Source organism: Mustela nigripes, chromosome 8, assembly GCF_022355385.1.
Source record: "Mustela nigripes isolate SB6536 chromosome 8, MUSNIG.SB6536, whole genome shotgun sequence".
Lineage (NCBI taxonomy): Eukaryota > Metazoa > Chordata > Mammalia > Carnivora > Mustelidae > Mustela > Mustela nigripes.
In genome coordinates, this window is record NC_081564.1 from 50,896,749 (window position 1) to 50,909,015 (window position 12,267).

Genomic DNA, 12,267 nt, shown 5'->3' on the forward strand with positions numbered 1-12,267 from the left:
AGTTTTGTATTGGGTCAAGTTTCTTTTCCTCTTATCAGTCTGCTGTTATTTTTGTTTCTTTTTTTTTTATTATTTAAATTCTAGTTAGTTAACATATAGTGTAATATTAGTTTCAAGAGTAGAATTTAGTGATTCATCACTTACATGTAACACTCAGTGCTTATCCCAACAAGTGCCTGCCTTAATGCCCATCACCCACTTAGCACATCCCCCCCACCCACCTCTCCACCAGCAGCCCTCAGTTCTCTATAGTTAAGAGTCTGTTTTATGGTTTGCTTCTTCTTTTTTCCCCATGTTCATCTGCTTCATTTCTTAAATACTACATATTAGGGAATGCTGTTTTTTTTTTTTTTAAGCAAAAACAAAATAACAGGTCTTACTTGTCCTTTATTTTTAATAATGGATTTTATACATAAGTACAAAATTAAAAGGACCACACCACATTATGCATAATCTATACAAGTATCTGGGGGATTCATGAAGGAGGGTGGTTGAAGTGAATTAAAGATCAGCTATTCTTCAGTCTATAGGCAAGACTACACTTACTTCTACCGGAAGAAATTTTTTAAGTTTTTAAGAAGGCTTCCAAATAAATTCACTCACTGTTTTATCTCCAAAAGACTTTTATGTATACATGAAACCTAGCATAGTGTCAGGACATTTTTCCTTATTCTTTCTTGGCCTCGATGAAGAATAATATGCTACAATTTCAAAATAATAATCTTTCTCAGGCCAGACATCCTACAAAACGGGTCAAGGATCAGTTATATCTTTGTATCCACTGTGTTGGTTACCAGCTCTACTCCGTATTTTTCACCAGCAGAGAACCAGTCTGAAAACAGACTTATCTCTGAGGCTTGCAGGGAAGCAGGGAACAGTCCCCTCCATCCCATCTGTATATTGCTTTGACAACAAGTTTGTAAAGGATAGCTTTTCATCACATAGGGACAAGAATGAGCCAGATATTGCTTTTTGATGTTGATCTTATTTTTAACCCTTAAATCATCTCTCTGATTCTAGAACGAATTCTCTAATCTTTCATTGGTTGTTGATATTTAATTGTTACAGCACAGTTCTGATATTGGAAGATGATTCTGATATCCTTTTCATTTGTTATTGTTCAAGTTGATTTAGAAAAGAAAAAAAAACAATAACTCTGTACTATATTTTCTTTCTTATGGAAGTCATAGTCTTTTCGAAAACATTTTTTATAAGTAAAGTATTTCTTTACTAAGCAATTACTTTTTGAACACCTGTCGTATGACTATGATTGTTGAAGACATTTGGGGGACAGTAAGGAAAGATGAAAATACAATGCAGTTACAGACCCTTAGGAATATACAAGTTTATGTGGTAAGTACAAGAAGGGGCCATAAGTATCTATATATGCATATTATATATGTATGTGTGTATATGTGTGTACATATGTATGTATATATTGAGGAATGTGACATTTGTAAATGATCTAATATTGGGCTAGAAATTTCTAGTTCAATAAGAGCCATTGATAGAAATTTAAATTTTAAATGAAAGTTAATTAATTTTAACTAATTACATTAAAAGCTTCCGTTTCAAATTAAATTAAAATTAATTTAAACACAGAAGGTATAAAATGAATTGGAAAATCTAAATTATCTCTCCGAACTCTCCTTTTACTCCCGATTCCTGGACCATTTTGTTGGTGGTGAGTGCTTTTCAGGTTTTAGGTCATCTCTTCCACCAGACATAAACAGGATATTTGATAAAAGAAGAGGGCAGGGGAGTTAAAAGGAACTCACTCTTTTATTGACACATTAACAAACAACGAAAGCAACAAATCCAACCTTTTCCTTCTTTTTTTTCTATCCACTATGGATATAAAAAACTATAAGACAAAGTTAAAACTTTTTTTTTTTAACTAGGCAAAGAATTTTATTAACCTTACTTCAAACTTTACTCCCAGGCTTCGTCAGCTTAACTAGCTGCAAAGAATGAATTGTGTATAAGCAAAAATTGGAAAGAGCTGCAATGTCCAAGGGGCTTGGGCTTAAAAATATTAGAAATCTAGGTTTTATCGGATCCGTGAATGAAATTTTTAAAAGCAGTCATAAATGAAAAAGCAGCTCCCAGTAACTTCTTCAAGTTTTGTTTTTTTCAGGAGCTGATTCAATTCAGTTTGCTTCATTCTTGGGAGCTTCATCAAGATTCTCCACGAAATCTGAAACTTCATCATCATCATCCTCTGCAATAGCAAGTGAGGCCTCATCCACAGACTGTGTGGCAGAGCTTCAGCCAGTCTTCTTAAATTAGTCAAACTGTCTGTATCAAGTTGGCTTAAGATACTGGGCGGCATTTCCTTCCACTGCTCTGTGTCAGCGTGGCCTGGAATGATGAAAGTGTTCACTGCCAGGAATGCCTGACCTTTACGGTTGTGAAAATAGATCACAGTTTCTTGGTTTGTGAACATATTCCCTTCTTCAGTACCAGAGATATTGTTTGCCCCTAACTTCTTCAAGAAGAACTGATGTTTTGGGCTGGGTGGCTCAGTGGGTTAAGCCTCTGCCTTCAGCTCAGGTCATGATCTCAGAGTGCTCAGATCAAGCCCCACGTGTGGTTCCCTGGACAGCTGGGAACCTGCTTCTCTCTCTCCCTCTAACTCCACTCCCAGTTTGTGCTCTCTTCTCTCTCTCTCTCTCAAATAATTAAAATCTTAAAAAAAAAAAAAAAGAACTGAGGTTTTTTTGTCATCTTCTGTAGCCATTCTATGAACCACCTTCTTTTGGCAAACAGTTCCTTTCCCACCAATGCTCGTGTGTGCTTGCAGTTTGGCGAGTTTCTCCTAGTTTATGAGACTTCCTCTCAACGTGCTGGAGCAGAAATGCGTATGAGGGGGACTAGCGTCAGGGCTAGGTGGGTCTCAAGGGAACCAGCTGAGAGAGATTAGGTGTACACTTGCAGGGATGCAAGATGGCAGCTCCACAGTAAAAACTTCTTAAACAATTTTGAAAACAATTAAAAAATTCATGTCTGTTTTTATTGGTGAATTATCAAAAGGTTTTCCTTGTAACAGGAGCAATTTATTTATCCATGAAAAGCCCCAAATATTCCCTAAATACTTACGAGACATTTCAAGAACATACAGATAAATATTGTCAAATCAGTTCTAAATTCAGAAAATCTCAGGCAGACTTTCTGGTTACAGGTTTAGGGACCTTCCATACTAGCCAGAATAATCATTGCTAGAGTAGGTTAGGAACATGCATGCACTAGCAAGCCACAGGGTGAATCTTAGGATTAGGAGTTGTGGTTTAAAAGTTACTTGCACACATCCTGTAGTAAAAAATAGCAAGGTGCACAACAGCCTCACACCAGCGATGCTAGTGTTCACACCAGGTTTCCTGGAATCTTGTTCCTGAGGCACAGCCACATAGAACAGCCTCCTGCTTCTTCTCCTTCCCCTGAGCTGAATTTTCTCATCGTAACAACTTGCTTACAGTATCTGATGGGCTTTTCTGGCCAATAGGGTTGAGCTTACTTTTTTTGGTCAGTTCTCACCTGTAGTCTCCAAGTCCCTAAAATGACAAAACGGTGTCCCATCTTTACCCAGAAGCTACCACAAGTCTTCCATTTCTCCAAACCTATTAGTTGAGAATAGACAAGGCAATGAGAACCATAAACGAAAGCTAATATACACAATAGTACTCAATAGTCACCAAAAGAACAAACTAACAAGTAGTTCTCAGGTAAAAGTTCAGGAAAATTCATACATTTACATACAGAAATAATATTTTCCTTGGATCTTGAGCAAGATCAAAATTAAAATAAATAACCGGTGGAAAAATTTGGGGGAGGAAAAGAGTAAAAGAATATATGTATAAATATATGTATAAAGAATATATGTATAAAAGAATATATGTATTTATTTAAATGTGTTTATGATGCTCAGAGGCTTACAGAATGATTAGGGCTACAGTTAGGGTGAACCGTATATCTGGGTTTGCCAGGGACAGTTGTGGATGTTGCCTATTCCTGGTGTAATTACAAATAACATCCTACTCTTAAAAGTGTATCAATTTGGATAATAAAATCTCATGATTATTCTATCTACAGTTAGATAAGTCATCATGGTGAAGATGAATTATAAAATAAAAAAACAAAAATTTTTAAAAGTCAACTTGTGGAAAGCAATGAGTCAGCATTAGACTGTGAAATTAGGAGACCAGGATTTGAGGTTGAGTCTGCAGAGCTTTGCGTGGGTGAAAATGAATATATTCGCTTTTGTGGAGCACAGTGTTTGACTTTAAATGTTACAGAAAATGAGATCAACTAAGCAGAGAGAATCCTAGTGATTAAGAATTTTGAAGCCCATAATTTAGAATTCTAATTAGACTTTAGCCAGCAGTTATTTTCCTTCTCAGAAAAGGAGATTTTCTCCAGTTGATGTGGAAAAATTCTTGATTCTTGTTGCTTCAGAAAAACTCATAGTCTGAATAGTATAGGGACTAAGTTCATGCCCATGCAAATTATGAGGAGTCAAAAGGTATGAAATCAAAATCTAAACTATAGACACTGAGGGTAAGACAAAAGCAGCATGTCCTCTCAAGTGATAGATACACACTCCATGTACTTCTGAAGTATAAAGAAAGAGAACATCACTCTAATTACTAATTAGTAATATGCATCAAGATTTTTAATTCCAATGAACTCTACTTCTTTATTGACTTTTCTCCTACTTATCTCTCAATGAAAGAGACAAAAGCAAAATTTATTTTTAATTTTTTATTTTTTATAAACATATATTTTTATCCCCAGGGGTACAGGTCTGTGAATCACCAGGTTTACACACTTCACAGCACTCACCAAAGCACATACCCTCCCCAATGTCCATAATCCCACCCCCTTCTCCCAACTCCCCTCCCCCCAGCAACCCTCACTCAGTTTGTTTTGTGAGATTAAGCGTCACTTATGGTTTGTCTCCCTCCCAATCCCATCTTGTTTCATTGATTCTTCTCCTACCCACTTAAGCCCCCATGTTGCAAAAGCAAAATTTTAAGCCAAGAGTAAAACACATCTTAGGTTATTTATTTATTTATTTATTTTACCTACAAGTCTTGCGAGTTCTAATGAACAACAAAAAAATCAGAATTGCACTGCCCTATGCCCTTGACTAATTACATTGTATCTTCCAGAGCCCTTCAGATCAGTGCCTATTGCCTGGTTCTAAGTTCCCAAGGAATCCTGTAATGACTAGTAAATGACTGTAGCTCACATGAAAAATCACATTGTGTCCTGCTGTACCTCAGATCTGAACAGTGCAGCCCACTAATGAGCCAGCTGGGCTCCTATGTTGCTTTTCATTCCCTTTTTATGCTAATTATGTTAGGTGTGGTGACCATTTTCCTAGTCCATTTCAGATCCAACCTCCTCCCTTGCACTTTTCTGTCTGATATCACAGAAGGGGGTATGGAGGTGTGGAGTGGAGGGGTAGGGCTGACTTTGCAAAATATAATCCCCGGGCTCCTTTGGGAACTAATCTCTGGTTGGATCAAAGACAGACCAAATGCCCTTGTGATATGGATCTTTATCCATCTACAAGAACTCTAACAACACAGCTTGAATGGACTTTCTTTCCCCAGCACCTTTCTTTTAGAAGAATACCCTTGCTTAATGATGTGGATGGAAGTTTAGAGACAAAACTAACTTTAGAATAAAGTTTTTATTATGTCCATTATCAGAGAGATTGCATTCTGACTTTTATAGAAGATTCTCAGTTTATGCTTGCTGTTCCAGCCTATTTATGAAAAACAACCCCTTTTCATCAAAAGTGCTTCAGTTCGGGGCGCCTGGGTGGCTCAGTGGGTTAGGCCGCTGCCTTCGGCTCAGGTCATGATCTCAGAGTCCTGGGATCGAGTCCCACATCGGGCTCTCTGCTCAGCGGAGAGCCTGCTTCCCTCTCTCTCTCTGCCTGCCTCTCCATCTACTTGTGATTTCTCTCTGTCAAATAAATAAATAAAATCTTTTAAAAATTTTTTTTAAAAAAAGTGCTTCAGTTCACAAATTATATGGTCATTCTAACAATTGGCACCCTGAATTTATCACGATTTTCAAAACCTTAAAGATGACAACAAGAAACAGGGAATTCAGTACACTTCCTATTACTTGACAAGCCCAGTTCTTTCCCAATTTATGGGTATTGAGTTTTCATCTTACCCCAGAGACTCTAGAGTATGACTGGATTGTTTTCACAGTGTGCAAATAGTTAAAAAGTTCTGGAAATACACATGAGCAGATACTCACTTAGTGACTGGAAAGTTAGGATCTGTACTGATTATAAATAAAAACACTAAAATTTATATAAATGGCTAATTAAACCCAAATATTTTACAAGAGTAATGTCCAAAGCAGTAGTGTAAACATTTGGGTGGAATAGAAGTTGGTACGTTTATATTTATTTATCCATTTAGCAATAACTTTTAGGTGTTTACTTTGTACTAGTCTGTGGACTTAGTGATGGAGAAATAGTGAGGGGAAAAAACAGAAAAAAGATTTATTTACCTTCAGGGGTGTTCCATTGCTAACAGCATGGAGAATTAGCACCATGCCTTTTGGGCAAATGGCATAGAAATTTGTATCAAGAGCATATATGTCCATATCTCTTAGCTTATTAATGTTCCTCAAAAATTAATTATAATGAAAGAAAGATAATTATAAATATACAAAGCCCAATACACAAAATATTACTTGCAATAGTGTTTGTAATACAAAAATTAAGCAACCTATGGTATATTCAGTAATATTAAGTATTAACTGTTAAGTTAATACTTAATTAATATTAAGTAAGTATTAAGTAATACACATAATTGCATGTTTGCTATAGTACAATTACCTTATAAACTAGAATGTAAGAGTACAGAAGTAAATGCAATTTTTTTGGTTCAGTGATTTTATAGATTTTTCTCTATCTTAAAAACTTCCTGTAATGCCCTTTTCTCCAGTTAACTCCATTTTAAAATAAAAATAAAAATAAAAATAACAAACAATTCACATTGGCCTAACAAATAATTGAGAATGTAAGACATTAAAGTTTGAAGTTACTTTCTGTAAGATGAAAAATTAAGCACTTGTGAAATGACTATTTCTCTGCTTCTTTCCATACATAATAATGAGGTAAAACCTCAGTGTGTTGACAAAGACCATAGGCTGAGTCACAGGCTAGGAATTTTGTCACTTTTCTGGCAACAGCTAATTTTGACTAAAATTTCTTGAGTGGTTTCTCATCTGTAAACTGATGAATCTGAACCTAAGTAACTACTGGTCTACAAACTTTTTTAAAAAGAATGAAAATTTTAAATCTATGAACATCTGTTATCACTAACAACTGTTACTAATTACACTGCCATTGTACGTTATATTTGTAAACCTGCATTTATCATTTTATGTTTAAAGTATATTTTACAGATCACTGATAAATCCACGAATATACAGTTTTAATATAAATGATAGACAGTATCATCTTCAGCTTAAAAAAAATAGCTATCCTCTCTCCCTTCTTATTTTATGCGTACTGGTATATCAGGAAGCTGTTATGCAAAAATGGCTCACATGCCTTGTGACATTCTCACTCTTTACTAAATGAAACAAAAGATAAAAAGCCCCCTGGGTAGAATGTCCCTAATGAATAGAGTTGACATGAAAATGTGACAGGCTGACAGAGAGAATGAACTGAAGAACTCAAACATTCTTATTGCACGTGTATGAATAATCCAAAGATGGAAGACTGGCAAAATTACTGCCTTAATTTATTTTGTCACTGTAATATACATTTTAATTGACACAAAAGTTGTTTAAAAGTTCACTTTTGAAGACTGTTGAATTCACAATAATGCATTCATGTGGAAGGTACATGATAGCTTAAGCGAAGGCAGGGTCTAGGCCATATACATATTTTCTATGTGTAGTAGCATGTCCTCAATGATTCTTTATTTAATGAACAATTACTACCTATACTGAGATGTAAGTTCCATGGGAGCAGGGATTTTTTTTTTTTTTTTTTTTTTGGTCTCTTCTGCTGACTGATATATACTAAGCTCCTAGAAAAGTGATTGGCACATAATAGGTCTCAATAAAATTTGTTGAAACAATAGATGACCCAGAGGAAAAAAAAAAAAAAAACAACATTTTCCCACTTACTTGTTGAGTAATATTATTGCTAAAATGCTCTTTTTCAAAAAATATAGTGGTTAGAGGGATCTGGCTCGGTCAACCTGTTAAGCATCCAACTTTTTATTTTGGCTCAGGTCAGGATCTCCCGGTGTAGTGCCCAAATTTTCGTGTCCGAGAGACCACCAAGGAGCTAACACCGATGCAATCACAGGAGGGTTTATTCAACAAGCTTAAGCTTGGGCCCAAGTATACCCGACATAGCGGAACAGGGACTTGGACTCTGAACCAGATTACAGTCAGAGTTTTTAAAGGCTGAGGAGGGGTGGACTCAGTGGTGGGTGAGGACAAAGGGGATTAGGGATGATGTAAGTCTCTAAGGAATTTTGGAAGCAAGGTCTCCAGGGCCCTGAGGGGCTAGCTATTGTTGGGAGAAAGGTTTTTTATTACCAGTAGTAAAAGTCTTCTCCTGAGACCCTTTAGATGTCTACCAGTGGATCATATGCTTGGGAATGATTGCTGACACTATCTTGGAGGTTTAGAGATAAAGTTTCCTAAAGGAATTATTAAAGTAGAATTATAGGATCCTGGTTAAAACTGTTGGAATAGGGGGCCCGTCAGGCTAGGATTGTCCTTAGCAAAACCTCCACGTGAGGGCAGTTGAGTCCCCAGGGGAGAGCCACTCTGTTTCGAGGGCTTGTCAGTAGGTAAGGAATTTTAATGATTTTCCTCAGGCTCTGTTTCCCACATCATTCCCCCCTGAACAATTTTGACCCTTAAATCTTAAAGTTTGTAGAGGGTGGGAGGTCTCATCTTCTATAACTTCTTCCTGCTGAATAGGGGCGTAGAGTTGTCCCTACCGACTTGGGTCAGTTGGGGAATGTGTAGGGGAGTTAGGAAAGACAAAGGCAGCTGAGTCCAGGGGAGGCTGCTCCAGTGATCTTCCCAAGTGGAAAGGATCATCTGTGGAAGTTATGACAGTGAAGGAGTTGAAGTCCGGTGAGGAGACATGGGAGAAAATAGCAAAACATGATTAGTGTAACAAAAAGAAAATAAAGCTCAGATAAGTTTTTTTTGCTATTTGAAAAAAAAAAAAACCTTTTCCAGTCCAGGGGTTTAAATCAATCATTAAAGGAGAAAAGGACTGTTTAAAGTGCTAACCTGAGTAGGTCAGAACCCAAGAAATATTTTGTGATAATCTGGAACATCAAGATGGCTGCACTTACGTCATGGCTAGACTCGAAGTGGGTATAGCCTTGTTTTTCTTGGCCTCCACATGGGTTGTGAGATAGATTCCCACATTGGGCTCTGCACTGGGCATGGTGCCTACTCAGGATTCTCTCTCTAACTGCCCCCTCTGTCTTAAAAAAATATATAAAAATATAAATAAATAGTGTTTAGAAAGAAGCTTAGCCATTTACCTGGGGGAATAACAAAAAGGTATAGTGAATGCAAAAGTAGATGAACACAGGCCTATGAGCTACCTTCAATCTTTAGCATGAGTTGTTAGATTACTGGATATGTAAATGTTTTCAATAAGTTCTTTATAAAATGGGGTGATAAGGATATTAGCAAGTAATGTAGCTATCTAATTGTGTTTACTGGTTATTTATTGGTGAATATCCAAAACTTGGTGGCTTAAACAACAATGAAATTTAATAGCTCTTCTGGTTTTTGTAAGTCAGATATTTGGGGATAGCTCAGTGTCAGCCCAGATGTCAACAAGAGCGACTGTCATCCAACAGCTTGTTTAGGGTTTTAGGATCTACTTTAAAGGTGGCTTACTCTCATGACTGACCAGCAAGAGATCTCAGAATCTCCATACCTGGGTTTTCCCAGGGCTTCTGAGGAAGCCTCACGACATGGGAGCTTGCTTCCCCCAGAATAAGTGATAAAGAAAGCTGAACAAAGAATTTGCAGCGTCTTTTGTGACCTAGCCTCAGAAATAACACTGTAAGTTTCATGGTATTCTATTCCTTTGAAGAGAGTCACTAAATACAGCCCACATTCAGAAAAGGGAGGAAAAAAAAAAGAAGAAAAGAAAAGTGAGGACTTTGGCTGCCTTTTTTGGAGGGAAGAATATCAAATTTGTGAACATATTTTAAAACCACAAAAATGGGAACAACTGTTTAGCTGATTTTTACGTAAGCTCTTATCCATTGCTATAGCCATTGAGAGAAGTAAATGAGGTTGTAAGATTGTCAATTCTATAATTAAATGAGTCATATAATCCTCCAAGTAGGTATTCCTGCACACTAAGGATTTTTCCCCAAAAAAATAGTCAAATTATTATCACTATTTCCCATTTCATTTTGTCTGTGAGTAAACATTATATGTATAGGGAAACTTGACTACCAGTGGGTCTAGTATTTATTGTGTTGATTATTGTAGGTATCCATAAAAACCTCCTGGGTACACTTATTAAAAATGTAGATCCTTGGGTTCTATTCCACTTGACTAAATTAGAATCCTTTGTATGAGATGTTGGAACCTTCATTTTTAACAAGCTCCTAAGGGCAGCTTTGATTGAGGTGGTCTACGAACTCTAATCTAGTAAGCTCAGGTAGAAAGAACTGGTAAAACAGGGCATCAGTTGTAGTGTGACCGTGCTAGGAAAGATGTCTGGATATAAAGCCTCATGTCAGGGGCTGGTTAATGGAAATAGGATTGCAAATGTTTTTTTGGTTTTTTCAATTATAGAACTAAAGCATCAAATAGAACTTCTGGAGGAAAAAATCATAATGTTTTTCACAACTCAGCTGTAGGCTAGAAACCAAGCAGGAAATATTGATAGGCTTAAATCATTACAGAAACCTAAGAAAGTTTTAAAATGAAAAATTACATCATTTAAAATTAGGCTTCTGAGTCACAAAGCAGGAAAGGCAAAGAAATCAAGCATCACTCAACACCCGTTAAAAAGGATGTTATGAAAATGTTGCTTCATAACAACAAAAGGAATGAGGAGCCCCGACAGTGACTCTTTCCAGACAACAGTAAGGTTTGCAATTATCTTCTTCTGAAAATAAAGAAATAAACCATTGTTTAATATTTATAGAATGTCAGAAAATAATTAAATGAGCAGCTCTAACTTTATTAAATTTTAATTGCATCAAAGCAATTTTCAATGCACATAATTTCACATTACTTTTTAAGTAAATTTGGAACTTTGTGAATAATGGCCTACAGCTGTATCTTTCTCCATTCATTTACAATACTGGAGGAACAAGAAACAATAGACGTCAAGCATGTAAAGGAATGACACATTTTTTAACAGATACCTTCTGAACACATACATACAAGAAATAATTGCAGATACTCCTTTTTTTCAGATCATAGACTTTCTGTAGATACCACTCATACACTTAAGGGTTACCCTCAAGATTAGTTAATAAATTATGCACAAAAGAAGACAATTTTGGGGTGCCTGGGTGTAAGCATCCAACTCCAGATTTCAGCTCAGGTCATGCATGATCTCAGGGTCCTGAGATGAAGCCTTGAGTTGGGCTCTGCTTTCAACAGGGAGTGTGCTTTAGATTCCCTCTCCCTCTGCCCCTCCCACTCGTGCATACTCTCTCTCTCTCTCTCTCTCTCTCTCTTTCAAACAAATAAATCTTCAAAAAAAAAAAAAAGGAAAGAAAAGAAAACAATATTATCTGTACAGCTTATAAAGGGTACAAATATGAGTTCTAAATACAATGGCTAGTGAGTGCCAGGGCTAGAATCTGAATCATATATTCGGAGCCAAAATCTGTCATAGCACACTTCCTCCTCAGTGTGATACTTACATGCTACTTTTGACCACAAATGTCTTATTCATTTGAATTCCCACATTTTCACCAATTCTTCTATGAAGGTCTTGTTTTTCCCTTGAATTTGTTTCTTCTCAGCTATAATTTTAAATCTTCCTTCCAATGTAAATAGCTTTTTACACCAGAATATGTGTACAGCTGTACAAATATGTGTACAGAATATGTGTATAGGTGGTGGTGGTCATAATATGAATCGATTTTTAATCACAAATATGTTCTTGAAGCACATGTTCTATAATGAATTTAGGAGTGGAAGTGTAATGGTAACTAAAACTGTGTACAGATAATTATAATTTATGACATGCTTTTACATATATAC

The 12,267-nt window shown here is 36.3% G+C and overlaps 1 pseudogene; it reads right to left on the minus strand.

Moving 5' to 3' along the window:
* Positions 1–2,150: 2,150 nt before the first annotated feature.
* On the minus strand, positions 2,151–9,370 carry LOC132022994 (transcription factor BTF3-like; annotated as a pseudogene).
* Positions 9,371–12,267: the final 2,897 nt, after the last annotated feature.